Below are 16,859 nucleotides of genomic sequence, written 5' to 3' on the forward strand. Positions count from 1 at the left end.
AAGTAAAATGCAGGGTTATGTATCTTTTACTAAATTTGCTAAAAGAAGTGTGTGTGGGAGTGTATGGGGAGGCAGTGGTAAAGAAGTTACTGTCTTCATCCCCTCCAGGTCTTCAAAAAGCAGGAATATCCAGTTAAATTTCTTATAGATGTTTTTTTAAAACTTGATTATTTGAATATACCACGCCGGCACTCTCCCCAAGTCAGAACGCTGTCGTTCACTACTGTGTTCTGTAGTAAGATTTCATTTTGTGTTTGGACGAGGTTTTTAAACATAGACTTTTCTGGCAATGTAAGTCATTTTACAGAACGTTTTTATGGAGATGGCACCTTTTCTCCAAGCATTCTCTCACCTACAACATAGGATTGAAGTATTCACAAATTCACTTATATATAGTTTCATTTCTGCTACAGTGTAAAAGAACAATGTGCTGGTAATAGTATAAACTTTTTTTCCAGAATACCTCAAGTATTTGGTCTCTACTGTAAGTCATTATTGTATTCTGCAGTTATCCCATGGAATTTAAATAGCATCCTTACTTTCTGAAATGACACTGGGACTAAATTCAACTGTGACAAAAAAAAAAAAAGTAATGGTTTAATATGCTATATGTTTCACCTTTTCTACTGAATGGAATTAAGAGATAAAGACTTGAGAATATGGATTTCAGTCTTCAGAAATGTGTCTTACCCTTCTGAATTAAAATATTTCAACGTATTCAGAAAAAGTTACAACGGTCTCATGTTGTAAGCAAATATCATACCCAAGGCAAAGAGGAGGAAGGAAAAATAAATCTGTAAGTGCACAGATCTTATTAAGCATTAATTGCTTTCTATAAAGACACATCCTCAAGCACACAAAGAGTAGAGAAAGCACACTGTGAAAGTGAGCCCAAATATCCAACAGCTTAAGTTAATTAACATGACATAATTAGAGGTCCAAAACAGGTTTAATACTAAAATCACTCGCAATTGGGGTTTATAAAGAAGGAGTAGTAGCATTGATATGTAGCAATCCCAGGCTTGATCTGAGCAGCCGCCTCTAACCTCTTATCAAAGATTACTGCAATACAAAAGTGTTGACTACAGAGGGGACAAAGCAGCCTTAAGACCAAACATGGACTTAAGTATGAAGTTTATGCTATGACATGCTTTGGGGTTTGGTTGTGGGTTCCCCCTGCTCCTCTTTTCCTCCAGACATTGGATTTGCTTCAGATTCATGGTCCAATAATGCAATATCCTACCAGGAAAAGTATCTAAAAAAGTATCTCTCTCTAAGAGAAGATCAATGATATACAGGCTTACTATTTTGCCACATTTCTTTAATTGATTGATGATGGAACAACAGCAGTTACAGTATTATTTAAGTACAGCATTTAAGTACAACTTCAAAAGAAGGAAGCCAAACGGGATAAAACAGCTTCTTTCAACTGAGGAAACAGCAAATAGTTCATTTACAAATAGTATCTACAAAGTATAAAACACTGTATTTGGAAATTGAACATGAACTTTCAGATCCAAAATTGAAATGTTCAAACTCAAAGAAGTTTGCAGGACATACTCAGTATATTCTAAAATATTTTATTAATGAATCCTTGCTTTTGTGAGTAACTGGAAGCAATAAAAATGTTTCAACATTGTGAAACCCAAGTGCGTATTTTTATCATCAGATTTTAATTTTGGTTTTATTTTCAGAAGAAGTAGGATACATGCTGAGTCAATCAGAATTTAAAGGTCTGCTATTACCAATTCAAAAGCTTGCAATAAGAATATATATTTTACATCCCATATACAGGATAACTGAGTATTTCAAATTAGAAAAAGCTGTTCTAATTTTCCATTGTGGTAAGAGATCACATCATGCATTTTAGATACGTACTGAAGAATGTTATTAAAAATACAAAAACTATGTTCTTAAAACGTTGTAGTCAAATTCTTATCCAGGCCACTAAAAAGAATACCACAGTTATAGTCTATACTTCTCAAGCCACAGTAATGGGATAGCAGTAATTTACAGTAAAATCTGGTGTTACATTTAGCTGTACAACACTACTAATTACAGAGTCATTTCAACAATAAATATTTGGTTAAACTCTGCTTTGTCATCAGTGCAAGCAATTTAAGACGAAACTGCTCGTTCAGAAAGTCCACACTTCTTTTTTAGAGTCTATTTTTATTTTCTGGTAACTGAACATCTTTTCCTACAGAAGATTTCTCCAGAACTAGTGTTTTGCAAACAGAAAACCGCATAGACAATGTTAGAAGCAAAAGGGAAAATTCAAACCTAGAGCACCAAGGCAATCCATAGTTCCCCTTAAACTGTCCTTAGCTAACCCTATTTTACTATTCAATGCCAAAGTCTTCTAACAATGAGCACACAAGCTGCATCACTTAGTAACAGCAAGGTAAGTTAAAAGACAGGCCATATCACACCCTTCAGAAAAAATCCAGGGAGGAGAAACCAAGACATAGATAAATATGAGCACCATGGTAGATATAATATCAAGTAACACACTCATTTAAGCCCCTAGACACTGACAAAGAAGTCTCCAGTTTTAAAGAGAGGATCCTCCTGCAATGCTCCTTCACAACAAGGTCTCTGAAGAGCCAAGCTACTATTAATAAAAGCATTCCATAGATGAATGGCAGTAGTACCTTATCTCCACCAGAAAAAAACCCTAAACAAACAAAAAACCCCAACAAAACACTACTACCTGCTTCTGAGAATATTCAGAGCCAGTCAATCAGTATTTATACAAGAGGCCAACTTAAGAGAAGTCAGGCCTTCAAAGCATCTCATACTTGAATCCAGTCACAAAACATCATGCCACCATCAAAGGAAGTTGTGATGTGCAGAGCAAAGGGTAGGCATCTGAAATTCTCCTTTGAGACCTCATAAACATTACCTATAATTGAGTCCTCTACACTCGTAAAAATGAGAAAAGATCCAGCCCCAGCTTTCCTCCAGAACTAAGAAAAAACCCAGGGTACAGGAGTGTAGAAGGCAAGAAGGTGAAGAGAATTACCTGAGAAGGGAAACAGGATTTGAGTTTTGTTGGGGTTTGAAGTTTTACATATCAAGTCCACAGATTTCTTCTGATTGTTTCTACATTCAAGGTAGTATGTCAGATATAAGAAACTACATAAAGAATATAAAATGGAGAAACCAAGCCACGAGCTGTAAACTGAAATTAGAGAATGCTATTCAGCATTATTGTCAGCAATGCCTATACAGCTTGCTGGGGAGGTAGCAGCACTTACAGAGTTGCTGTAACACAGTGTTTGCATAGTGCCACTAAAACATCAGCCACTACTGCAACAGAAACAAACTTTTTTCCCCCCCAAGTCTGTTAAAATGCACAAGCATGTATTCTTGCTGAGCTGTCCCACTTGCATTACATGCAAGTCTATGATCCCATACCATACACAGAACATGCTTTTCGCATTCACTAGCCAAAATCACAATCCACTTTTTGGATTACCCTATAATAATTAATCAATATTCTGCTGATAGGGCCTTCACTTAGCCTGTAAATCTTTACAAAGTACTCAAAGACAAGGTGAAGTCTATGGAGGAAATAAGTCACTAGTAAAATTACCTTCACAGAAGAGTTTATATCACAAACTTTTTAATTAAGAATTTAAGACTTGCTAAAAGTAAAAATATTTACTGTATCATTAACATGTTCTTTCCTGTATAATATTACAAAACTGACAACTTAACCATGTAGATTTATCACATCAACAGCAAAAATATTTGAGAATTTGAAACAGAACACAGAATTTCACCTATTTAGTAAATTCCTACAGTGAATTTTCTGATATAAAAAAAATAAATCACAAGTTACCTCTAATTCCAATACAAGTCTTGAAGATTAGTAGAATGCAATCAACTATGACAACTGGGTAACAGCACAATATCTTCTTTACCTATAAAAGAGAGTTAAATTTGGAGTCAAATTACACCAAAAATTACCCCACCAACCGAGTGAATTAGAAAACCAGATAAGTGAAATTGAACTGTGCTTAAATAAGAAATATATTTTTAAAATGGGAATACCCTTCCAAATAGCAAGATAAAAATACACAATCATTTAACTTGCACTTTGATCTTACCTCTTTTAAAAAAAAAAGAAATGTGACAGTTTATTATAAATCTAACACTCAAAGTCAAGAGGAGTCTTTTCTTTCAATTTAGAAAGCCAGAAATAACCCCTTATGATGCAGTTTGACTTCTCATATAACCCAGGCTATAACATAATCACACACTCCCACATCCCCTTTTCTTGCTCCCATCCCCTTTCTTGTCCAGCCATTGTGTGAGTATACAATGAACAGCTTTCCAACACCGCTTTTCTTGGGTTAATTTTGCCTGCAATGAGGAAGAAAGTCTACCTTCCCTCTTCTCTCTCCCCCCAACTCAAGATCAGTTCTAGAATGAAACCGCCATTTGAATTAGTACATCTTTCTCAGGAAAGCATTCAATCTTGCTTTAAAAGTATCTAATGGCAAATACATTATACACTACAACCCTTGGTAAAATCATTTTTACCCTACTGGAATTTACACCTGGTAAACTAAAATGTAGAAAACTTGTCCTCTTTCAATAATTAGAGTAATGCTGTATACTACAGACATAACTATTAAAAATGTAAGCCATTTAGATCCTTTTCCTGCCACTGAATCCTTTCATAGCCTCTATTATTTGCTCCCATCCACATTACAGGTACACTTATTACCATTTTATTTTTTTCCCCTCCCTTTTTAATCCTTAAATAGATCAATCTTTTGTACTGAAACATACTTCCCAGTTCTTGTAACTTTTTAAGTTCTTTCAGGTTATTACTATCAACTTTCTAAAGTTTAATGCCAGAAGTGAACACAGAATTCAAAAAGGAATCCCATAAGCATCAACTACAGAAAGACTGTATATACCTTGTCATATATTTTATATGTTGTTTATATACCTAGTTTGATTTTTTGAACAATGACTTAAAGAGAACTTATGTTCAAATTATTATTAATCACAATCCACATTACCTCCTTCAAATGTCTGTACTTCCCAGAACACTTTCCCATTTTCCACCTATGACCCACATTCTTCACCCTTAAATGTATGACACGGGAGTCGGCCACATTAAAAATGCATATTTTGCCTATATCCACACTCACTAAATGATTCAGATCATATTGAATACAATAAGTAATACGATTATGCTTCAGGTTACCCTCTCTAAATGAGAGCTATTCAGTGTTGTCACTGAAACCCCATTAACAGACATCAACAAGTCAGACTGGCTTCAGAGAGCTGCCTTTTTTTGCTCCTACTTTTTAATTTTTATCAAAAAGTGGTAATAAAATCAGAAACTTAGTATGAATTGACTGCAATTGCTGGAGACTTATTAAATTAGAAGTGGAACAAAAGGTATATTTCCAAGGGAATGAAGCCTGGAAGCCTATTCCACATGGCCCTGGCTGATAAGAAGTTTGAACTCTCCCTCTTCTCCACTTTCAACATGTGTGCACACAGAATATGAATGCTTTTGAAAGTCTTGTCTAGACCATTCCAAATGACATTGTTACAATGCAAGCTCATTTGCCACGGATACAAACTGTTGATATAAACTTTGAGATCCATAACCTCTGAAAACGCAGAACGGAAGGTCATATTCTAAGCCCAAAGGGAATCAAAATCAGCAGAACACTGCAATTTAAGCAAAAGAAAGCAGCTCAACTTCCCACCATAGAGGTTAACACCAAACAAAAACATGGCAAGCAGAAATGGAAACTTGTTGGAAGGGAAGAGAATAGTAGCTGAAGCAGAACACTTCGGCTGAATATCCTTGCAGGGCCGCTCCTGCGTAACCCAGGATGCCACAAAACAGGTTCTGAACTGGGTCTGTTCTACAACCTGTTGGCTCTGTAGCTTAGGGTCTGAATTTATCTGCTGTTTGAAACTTAAAAATATCATGCCAAAGGATGCAGCTTCATTTTTTAGCTAGTTCCTGTTAAAAAAGTACTTTGCCATTTCAAACTCTCCAGACCTGGAAATACGCAAGTTTATGAGAATTTGCTGAAGGCTAAGTTTTGCAGAGCTACATGCTTGTTGCATTTCACTAACACTCTGGAAGCACCCATGCTAGCAGACAGGAAAATGAGGCAGTAAAGCTAAGCAAAGCACTATATGTCAATGAAAAAGCTATAAATTATGTGTTTTTAATTAAAAATGGGTCTTAGGCAGCTTTACAAGAAGAAAAGACATCCTAATTGAACTGTTTGCTAGTCGTTACTGGTATCAAAGCACCTTAACCTAAGTTTACTCCCTAGTTGGCTATTACTTGTTCCCTGGCAGTGATTTATTTCAGAAGCTGTTTCTGGAAATCATAATCATTAGGACGACAAATCCTCAAACCAACTTCCTTTATGTCAATCAGCAATCATTCATCCAGTAACCTCCTTTAAGTCCATTCTAGCCATATACATGCATGCATAATACTATTAACATCAAAAGGGATTAACTTCAACTCAGTGGGATCCTCACCTGTGGAAAAATGCTGCACTAAAAATGTTACCACAGTGTTAATAACTCTTTTGCGATTATTCAGACTTCACAGTACTGTAATCAAAGCCTTACAAAAGAACAATAATAGGAAAAGAACTTTAGACTTAAATTTATAAATAACATCACAATTTTTTTAAAGACCTCAGTGCATAATGTTCATGCAGAGGCCAGCTCATCACATCTTGAAAGGTAGACTATTTTTTTAAAGTAGCAGATAAAGAACATACAATAGGATTCTACACCGATTTTTATTCTAATCCTGAAGAGAAAGGAAATTGGGAATGTATACGTTTCCTCAATTTCATCCCCTACCTAGTTATTGATAAACAGCTTCAGTGCAGGGTCCTATTTAGCTCATTTTGCTGCAGTTGCTCACTTACAGCTGAAAGAAAGAAACAGCCCAAGATGCAAACAGATGAAGTTATCAGAATGAGAAGTGGTGCTCTAGGAGGAAAAAAATTTAAAAATCTCCTCTCCTCGCGCAGTATTCATACGACGGGTGCGGGAGAGTAACCGACAGAAATCAGGACAGATTTTCAGGGAAAAATACCCCTCTCCTTCTTGCCTCGCAGTCTCAGACCAGGAAGTGGGAGACTCAAGAGCGCAGCAGATGCGGGGACGGCCGCCACCGCGGGAGCACGCCCAGCCCCGGCCGGGGCGCCCTGACGTGCCGTCCCCCGGTGGGGCGCGGTCGGCGGTCGGCCGGCGGCTGCGGGCAGTGCCCGCGGCGGCAGCCCCGCGAGGGAGATTTGAAACTGAGCGGTGAAGAGCGGCTCCGCACGGCTCGCCTCGCTGGGACCAGCGCCCAAACCTCCGGGGAAAGGAGGGAGGGATGGAGCGAGGAAGAAGTCAGCCCCCCCGCAGAGACTCCTGCTCGCCCGGGGAGAAGGGAAAAGGCCCCACCGCCGGAGGGGCTGCGGAGAGAGGGGATCTCCCCCGCCCTGGCCGCCGCTCCGGACACGCTTCCTCGGGGCCGCTGCCGCCCCCTGCCGTCCCCGCTCCTCCCACGGCCGGCCCCGGCTCTGACAGACCCCGAACTCCCTCTCCCGCCCGCCCAGCAGCCGCTCGGGGCCGGGAGGGAGGGGGCAGCTCTGCCCGTAGGACGAGTGCCCGGCCCGGCCCCGCCTGCAGCGGACGGAGCACAGCGGGGAAAACGCCGACGGGTCCGGGGCAAAGCGGCCCCTCAGCGCACGGCCACCTCCCGCAGCGCTGTGGCTGCCCGGCGCCCTCCTCCCCGCCACCCCCCCGCTGGCGGGAGGCCTCGCTCCGGGCCACACTCCCCAGGGACCCGCTCCCCGACAGTACCTGCCGCCCAAACGGCCGCCGCTCGAGCTCACATACGAAATCGAAGTTCCCCAACCGCAGCCGTCAGCCCAGCCCGGGAGAAACCCCCGCCGGCGCCGGCCCCGCCCCCCGGCCAATCCGCGCCCCGCCCGCCCCCGCGCCCCTCCCCCGTCTCCTCCTCAGCCGGGCCTCCACGGCGCCGGCCCGCCGGCTGCCCGCTCCGCCCCCGCCCTCGCCGCCGAGCCCCGCCCCGCCGCCATTGGCTGGGGTGACCGTCAATCGTCAGAGCGGGAGCTTCGCCCCGCCCCCCGGGCCACCTCCAACGGGCACTGCACGTCAGGGGCATGGAGGCTCCCGCCCGGCCGGCAGCTGTAGCCAAGTGGCGGGGCGGGCTTCGGGAGCGCTGCCGCAGCGTGGACAGCCGCATCGGAGGGATGGCTGCCCGGGAGCGCCCATGGCGAGCCAAGGCCACGGGCGAGCGGCGCGGCGTGCCGCAGGCGCCGCCTCGCCCCTCCCCGCCTCGCCGGGGTCGGCGCCGGCTGTGCGGGCGGTGAGATGCCCCTGACGTGCAGCGCCTGTCGCAGCGGTGTCTCCACGCAGGCTCGTAATCCGCGGATCTTACGCGGAGCGGAATGAGCTCCGGCCGGGCTGCGAAGGAGGCCAGCGGCACCGCGGGGTGTGCGGGCGGGGGGCGCAGCGGTAGCTGGAGGGAGGCGGTTAGCCCGCTCAGCCCAGCGCTGCTCAGGTCCCACCTTGACGCTGCCTTCAGCCGGGCCCCCCGCGCGGAAAGGACACGGACACACTGGAGCGAGCTCAGCAGGGTCCCCGAGGTGGCCGGGCTGGAGCACCCCTCCCGTGCGGGGCGGCTGAGGGGCGGGGCAGGTTCAGCCTGGGGAATAGATCGGGAATAGCACCTGTGGGGAGGTGGTCGAGAAGACGCAGCCAGGCTCTGCACGGTGGGAGGCTGAGGGACAACGGGCGTGAGTTGAAATGAGAGGTTGAGGGTGGGTGTAAGGAAAAGCTTTTTCATGCTAAGGACAGCCAGGCAATGGAGGGGGTTCCTCGGGGGTTTTCCACACCCCAGTGGACAGAGCCCTGAGCAGCTTGGTCTGACCACGCAGTCTGGCCCTGCTGTGAGCAGGAGGTTGGACTGGAGACCTCCTTACAACCTGAATTTTCTGATTTATGTCTTGATAGGGGTTATTCTCCACTTGGTTAAAGATCTTTTGGATGCCTTTGTGGATGCTGACAGCTGAAAGGCCTGGATATGAAAAACCTGATGGAGTGTAAGGGCAGCTGCTATGCTGTACAGGCTGCAGGCCCCAGGAGTGCTGTGGGTAGTTTGCCCTTGGCACCTTCCCCAGCTAAGGGCAACTCTCTTACCCTAGCCTTTTGGGCTCTCCTTTAAACCATGTATTAGGCTTTTCATTCTCTTTATAACTTTTCTTCCAGCATATGAAAGGTTTGTCAAATCTTGGACCAAGAGGTGATGCTCTGGCTTGCAATTTGTGCATATATGTACAAGAAGGAAAGAAAAAGCTGGGAGAGAAATGTAGTACTAACAGGTGTAAAAAACCAAAAACCAACAAAAAACCAACAAAACAACTGTCTGGTTAAGAAAGCAAGGCTTCTTTTAGCTTTGATCTTTTTCTTCTCTCATTAAGAAAATTGCTTACATTTCGTGCACTCATACTGAATTTGCAAAATCCAGCACACAGTATATGTTGCCTGTACAACTTCAGTTCATTCCTTTTAGGCATTATAACCTAAAGTTAACTACAGAATTCCCACCTCACCCTCATATGCAAACCGAGCCATGCCTTTTTTAGGGCGTAGAATAAATTTTTCTACTTTGGAGCAAAGCTGTGCAGTAAAATAAGCTATTTTCTATGTAATCCCTGTGTCATTTCTAGTAAAATCAGAATGGGAGGGCGGAAAGAGCAGGATCATGACTGAGGCTGCTGAGTGTTCTTTACAGAATTCTAAAGAAATTGTAAGATGCTAAGTTTTCTTTATCAAAAATTTCTGTGATGCTATGTGCCACCTCTTGAATCTGATTTTGTGAAGGGATTGAGGGTTGTGTTTTCACAGTGCCAATCTTAAGATGCTGGGGTCTCATTTACAGTAGCTTACTACTGAAAATGAAGTCAACAGGCAATATACCATAAATACTCTGGGTATTTCATAATGCGGAAGATCGAGAAATCAAGTCCTGCTAGACACTGATGAATAACTTTCTTTAATTTTAGTGCTTCAGAAGTAAAAACAATCCTGCAGCTCATGGGAGCGCTGTTAAAGGAACTTAATGTAAGCACACAGAGAAGCAATGAGTTGGCAATGAATAGAGAGCAAGCAGTATTAGATATCTGTGCTTAATTCAGCATTGTTCATTCTGCATCCAGTGAAAGAGGTTAGGGACCAATAATTAAAGAAGGAATTATAATGCATGTGCACAAGCCGTTTTAATTCTTACTAGCTATATTGCTTGATGCTGTATTCTTCATGTTTTATTTATTATAGTGTATAATTTAAATAAAGCTATTTTCAGTATCTCTTGCTCCACATTCAAAAACAGCATTAAAAAAGCCTTCAACTCTTTCAAAGAGGAGATGGAGTATCATTTTTTCAGGAAAACCAGTCACTGTGGTTCTTTTTTGATATAGCAGATGCTACAATTATCACAATATCAACTGGGTTAGGATTTTACCTCTAGATGCTTTTTATACACAGAACAGTCTCTAAAACTCTATGTATGATCTTCCCTCGTTCATTCCTCAGATGCTTTAGCATCTCTAAGCATGAAGGAGTAATAGCAGAATATGCTCCAGTTCCTCAAGAAAATAATACAGCAGCTTCAGATGCCTTCCTAAAAAACAGTAACTACTACTTTTAAAGGCTTAATTTACAGACACAACGAGAGACACTTTGTCTCTGCAGCTTTCTGAGGCTACCTGAGTTTGCACCATCCAAACTGCTTTTTCGTATTACTAGCACTTGTGTGGCTGCCAGTATTTAATACCATTGGCCTGAGCAAGTTTAATTGGCACAGTACTAAAAACAGCTGCGCCTGCAACAATCTTGTCTTCAATAAGGTTCCCAATGTTGCTAAAACCAGTGGAAATGCCTGTAGTGTAACTCCTCTATATTAGAAAATTCAGGAGGATTTTAAAAGAAACTGCTTCAGGCTTGCCTCTTTTTGCTCCTTTCTTCAGAGAGACTCGGACATCTCTGCTGAGAACCCCAGTTGGCAGTGCCCTCCTGGCCCCCGCCCCCCCCCCCCCCAGCGCCGAGAGATTTATTTACGCTGGTGTTTCTTCTTTTACCGGTTTTAGGCTATTTCTTTCTGGGAAAATCTGCTGCCTTAGGACAAACCTTTTTTCTCTGGTGTACGATTTTGGAAAAGTAAATAATCTAGCAGTTTCATTGGCTTAAAAGGCTATGTTTTAGAAAATATTAAATATAATACAATTTTTGGTGCTTTCCCTTAACTCTTTTGTTGTGGGACATGCATGGCCTAAGGAGTGGAAGGATGTAGACAATTTCATAAGCAGAGTTAACAAATCATCTGGGTGGCCAAATGAAGTCTATGTCATTCTGTCTATAGCATGTCAGGTGGTGATTTTCATAGTCTGCTACTTTTTAGGAGATGTTGCTAAGGTTTTTAGGAGACTGCTGCTGCACTAGCACTAGCGAAATGCCTTTACTCCAGTTTTAAATATTCTCCTCCACCCTCTCTCCACTTTTCTGAGTTTATATCCAAATTTTGTGTAGGTGCCACAGTGATAAGAACTGTTACCAATCTGTTGTTGCACTCAATATGCAAAATTTCTTGGAAGTGCTGATCCAACCAAAGCACTGTTTAACAGAAATAAAGACTGCAGCAGTACAACTGAATGTAAGCACAGCAAATTTTAAACCTCATATTGGAGCTGCTGTCTGTACAGATTATAAGTCTGTACTCAGAATGGTTGTTTGCTCAACTCTTGCGCCAGTAGGCTTCTCGGCTTTACCTAGATAACACTAATGTAACTCCCCCTTTATAATGTTCATCCTGCAGACTCCACATTAGCCTGGCGTCACGGCCATCAGCAGTGTCTGTTACAAAAGAAAATAAATGAGGGAAAAAATACCCCTTTCCGGTTGTAAACTATTTGATGTTAAAAGAAAACACGGCATAAGGAAAAATGTTCATGCTGCCTTCTTGTATGTAAGGATTTCTCCATTTTAGAGATTTTGAAGAAGAAACAAATGAAAAAATGTTCCAAGAAATGGCTGAGATAAACACAAGAAAACTGCATAATCTATTCGTACTACAATAATATAACTACTGTTAAACTTAATTTTTAGTTACTTTAACTTTAGCATGGTCAGCACCACCATTGTGTTTTTTAATGCATAAAATCCTGAGTGGTTTAGAAACTGGTCCTGAAAGACTGTATCTCTCCTTCTTCCATAAAGTTTTCTTATAGATGGGAATAAGCTTCTAGAAGGCTGCTTTCTGGAAAGGAAATGTATCTCCTTTTTTGTCCAGAGGTCCGTCTGCTGGCATGTCTGCCGGCACCCAGCAAGGTTCCAAGGCATTGAAAAAGCATGTGAAAATAGCTTCCATAATTAATAGAAAACATGCTACAGCATAAAAATGTGCACTAGGAAAAGAAGTTCATTGTACCTGAAATTTTAATGTGATAAACCTGCATTATCAATCGAGACCCTCTTCATGGACAGTATTTTCAATCTATTGGCACAGGAGGTTTCATATGCCCGATAACATGATTTGTATGCGGCGTCTCAAGGTTACACGATTAATACACATGCATGAAGTCATGAGAAAGGTACCCTTTGGCATCGCAGGAGTGGATGTTGCTACTACATTTGATTGCTGGTCAAGGAGTGCCCCTTCCGGTTGGGTACTTTTTAATGTGTGATTCTGCTTTGCGTTTCTGGCAGTAGAACAGTGCAGTGTATTCCCTTTGGCCTTGGGTTTTGACACATCAGGCACAGCCCAAAACAAGAGACAAGTTATATTGCTGCAGTGTGAAGGCATGAGTTTTCTCACACCCCAGCTGTGGTGCTGACAGGGGGGACAAATGCAGCGATCCCACTCTGACAGCTCTTATATGGTGATTATAAGCTGATAAATGTAATTGTGGGGTTTTGGAATTACTAAGATTCCAATCTTGCAGACACTACTGGTTAAACTACTCTTTCTTGTGAATGCACCTTCTGAATTGCTAAGATTCTTCCTGGTTACTGCTATACTGACTTGAGGATTGTCCCTCAAGTTAGGACATGTCGCCTCTGTAGAAGGAGATGTTGATTGTCAGACCATACCATTAAAGAAAAGAAGCTTGCTTTTATCTCTGGAAGGAAAGGCACACCTTAAGGGCCTTTGCACCTTTTATAGCAATAGATGTTGTAGAGTTAGGAGTGTTAGAGGCAAAACACAAAATAACAAAAAGTCTAGAAGATGAGCAGTACGTGATATAAGGTAAACACAATAAATTTAAACTCTTTATTCAACTGGAGATAAGGGGCGCGGGGAGGGGAGAATCGCATGGGAGATATACTATGTTGGTTGTGAAATTGATACCCATAGGTGATATTTGTCTTTTATCTTTAGATTCCCCATTTGTTTGATTCTGTAGTGTTGTTAAGTGTCAAAATCAATGCCACAACAAAAATTCCCCTGAACAGCAAAAAACAACTAGTAGTTCAAAGTGACTGCTGATGTAAAAAGCCTGTACTCTCTTGATGTTGCTGCTTGGCACTGCTACAGACTGGGTAGTGAAGCGGATAACAGATATTGGCATGGGTAAGTGGCAAGTGTCGCTGAAGACCTAGATTTTGTTTGTAGAGCAAACATCCACAACAGACGGAAAGATCCAACTTGGCAGGGCTCGAAATCAGTTATGCCGAAAGAAATATGTTGAAACATTATCGGGTGGTAATAAAGTAGAGGATAAAAGCCATTAAGAAAGAAAATACTTTTACTTACTTTACAGCTCCACCATGCCAACCAATGGAGACTCCAGGGGAAAAATAATTTTAAGAAAAGTAAAGGATGCGTGTCTTTCACCACTCAGTAAAAACGTGATTGCTGCATATTTTGATTGCAAAGCTGATCATTCGCAATTCTTATACAATCTCTGTTAATATCTCTCTAAAATGTTTCTGATTCTAATTTATTTAAGTACTGATGAAAGCTTCTGGACTCTGGTTGGAGAAAGCTTGTCTTCATCAAGTCAAAAGCTGTGATGGATAAATTTGGCACATACACACTAGCTACAACTTTTAGGTGTAAGGCCGTAAAGTGAAAAGCATTTGGGATGAGAGAATGAACACCTTGTAAAGAGGCGAAAACAGCTGGCTCTGTCATACAGTGTAGAAGAAGGAAGCTGAATATAAAAAAGAGGATTGGAAGAAAATGCTGTCTGTCTACGATATCAATGTTAGTGCGGAAAGGATTAGATAAAATGGATACATGTGCATTAATAATAATAATAATAAGAGTAATAATAATAATAGTCTAACTTGCAGAGGCACATCCTGTAGCTATCCCATTAAGATAATTCAGGGAAATAGCCTACATGTTCTTTGTGCAGGTACGTGCATAGGTGCTGTTGCCTCATCAGGAGATTCCTGTGTGCCTGTATAAGCTCTGATCTCTACTCCTGCTTTAAGAATTGGTGCTGATCGTGCTGATCATGCTGATCTGTTTTCCTCCTGAGGGTAAAGATTTTCTTGTTCTGACTTTTAGTTTGCAATTTCATAGTGAGCAGGTGGAGTTGTGTGAGAGAGGGCTCTCACTTACCTGACAAAAGCTGTGGATAATTATCATATTTGAAAGGCTTTTTCACGGGGCTGATAAATAGAATCTCAGAAAAAATGTAGGCTGGGAGGGATGTTTTTTATTTGTATTGGAGTCTCATGAGAGCTATGCCAAAAAGGCTAAGGTCCCACGCTGGTCCCATTACCCTCAATGGTGAAATGGATATTTATGTCATCAGCGTAGTATCTATCACACATATTCCTAGAATCATCCAGCTAAAGAACCTGAGACCAAGCTGTGGGCAGCCTTACCACTCAGCTAAATTCAAAGAAACTGAGGCTGATTATAACTCAGTATAAATCAGTTAACACCTCGTAGGAACAGACTCACCAGAATTCTTTAAAGAAGTTCTTGTATCACAATGTCTTATGGTAGGAAGCCAAACCATTCACTAAGAATGGAAAGAGCATATCGCAATGTGACAGATCACACAAGGAGAGAAGATGACATTGGTTAATTAGATGACTTACGTGTTAACTCCACAACTCTGCATGGGAGTCTTGGCCTCATTACTCCAACAAAGACAAATCAGAATATGTATCGGAATACTTGTAAAGGAATAAAGTCAAATTTCTGCAAGAGCTTTGAACAGAATATTTCTTTACTTTCCCTGTTGCTTTCTAAAATGCTTCCAGTTTCTACCACTCGCTGACGTTATTTTTCTGTGAAGTTTTGAAACTTTCTAATGGCAAAAAGTTAAAATTGTAAAGAGGGAAAACCACACATTTGATACCGTATCCAACCACTTACCTGTTTCCTGAAAGCTAAAACTTTTCAAAAACATATCCAGCATCCACTCTGCTTCTCTTCTTCAGGGTATGTGCTGCAGATCCTCTAAAGCAGGCTTTCCCAGGCTGTAGTGAGGACCACAGAATACTGGTGGTGTGGGTCACCTCCCGTTTCATTTGTGGGACCAACAGGGACAACCACAGCAACTGCTCCAATGGAAAAGTAACATGAAGAAAATATTTAGTCATTCCTAACTGTTCCAGCTGTGGTTCTGGCCTTAACTTTCTCTGCGAGGACGATGGATACAAGAGGCAGTTAAGATACTTATTTCCCATTCCAAGTGTTTAAATAAGATTCCTGACTTTTCTTTTCCTGGCTACTCCTCCAGGTGTCTGGAAGCAAGGAAGCAGCACTGGCATACTATCAATTATCTGCAGACCATTAGAAAATTGCCTGCTGATTCCATCTTGGAGATCGCTACTATGGAAAACACAAAGAAGTTGTGTGTCTGTAGCTGTAATAATAAATCTACTTCACTTGATCGTGACATAAAACTTCTCCAATAGTTCAAGCTTATCGATAGCTCACTCCACTGCTAAGAAGATTCAGATATTTACAGAAATATCTTTTTCGCACACCAGTACTTGTGTGACAACTCAAGTCCTCCTTCATTCTAGCCCTCATGATGTAACTGTGCTTGTGTAATATTTGTGTAAGCCCTTCAAAGTGCAAAGAAAATATAATTAATAGGGAATGCATTTGTAGCAGCTGAAGAAGAAAGGAATATTCAGGTTGGTGTTAGTATGAAAAAATAATTTAAAGTCTCCTGATTAGGAGGGGTTTTATTTTTATTCATAAAAATATGTCACTGAAAGTGTAGCATGTTATGTGTATTTTGTGACATTTCATCACTACTAAGAGATTTTTTCTTCCAAATAACTGTTTTTTTTCTCAGTACAGTCACAATGTTCCTCTCTTAGTTTATCCACATATTTTTCTACAATTATGTGTGGTTTTGTAAACACACATTTCCAGTATCTCTGAACTTGCTTCCCAGGGTATGACCCAATCATTAAGGCTGAACTAGTCAAGTGATTTAACATACAAGGATTTCAGGTAGGGTGTAACCGGAGGAGGGAATGCAGCCCACCCAAGTCTGAGCCTGTGAATGCCAAGTTTAAGTAAATTTTCTAGCAGGCTTTTTCCCTCTAACCCCCCCAACAGAACATATAATCAAAAGGTGAAGAGTTCAGTTACGGAACAAACAGGACCTCTTTAAAAATATGTAGCTGGCTGTAGCCAAAGACAAACTATGATGTCATTGGGTGGGAACTTCCCCTCACTGTATGCGAGCAGCATTGGAGTGATGGGATGCAAGTTGTGAATAAAATCACAGGAGTGATTTTCATATATTCTGGGTTTTAGTTGTTACAACTAATCTGCAATATCAGTGATT

General features: G+C 41.6%; 1 protein-coding gene across 8 annotated transcripts in view; it reads right to left on the reverse strand.

Moving 5' to 3' along the window:
* The window catches only part of EPB41L2 (erythrocyte membrane protein band 4.1 like 2), a 125,542-nt gene extending 117,566 nt beyond the window's left edge, over window positions 1-7,976 (reverse strand). For 6 of the 8 annotated variants that reach the window (XM_075145822.1, XM_075145821.1, XM_075145820.1 and 3 more), the window contains exons 1-2: window positions 7,867-7,953; window positions 3,848-3,929 (exon numbers count right to left, since the gene is read on the reverse strand). The gene's annotated coding sequence lies outside the window, so the exon portion shown is untranslated. Of the gene's footprint in view, window positions 1-3,847; window positions 3,930-7,866 lie in introns of all 8 variants that reach the window. The other 2 variants (XM_075145824.1, XM_075145823.1) reach the window with 2 other exon arrangements.
* Between the last annotated feature and the right edge of the window lie 8,883 nt (window positions 7,977-16,859).

This window comes from Calonectris borealis, chromosome 3, assembly GCF_964195595.1.
Source record: "Calonectris borealis chromosome 3, bCalBor7.hap1.2, whole genome shotgun sequence".
Taxonomy (NCBI): Eukaryota; Metazoa; Chordata; class Aves; order Procellariiformes; family Procellariidae; genus Calonectris; species Calonectris borealis.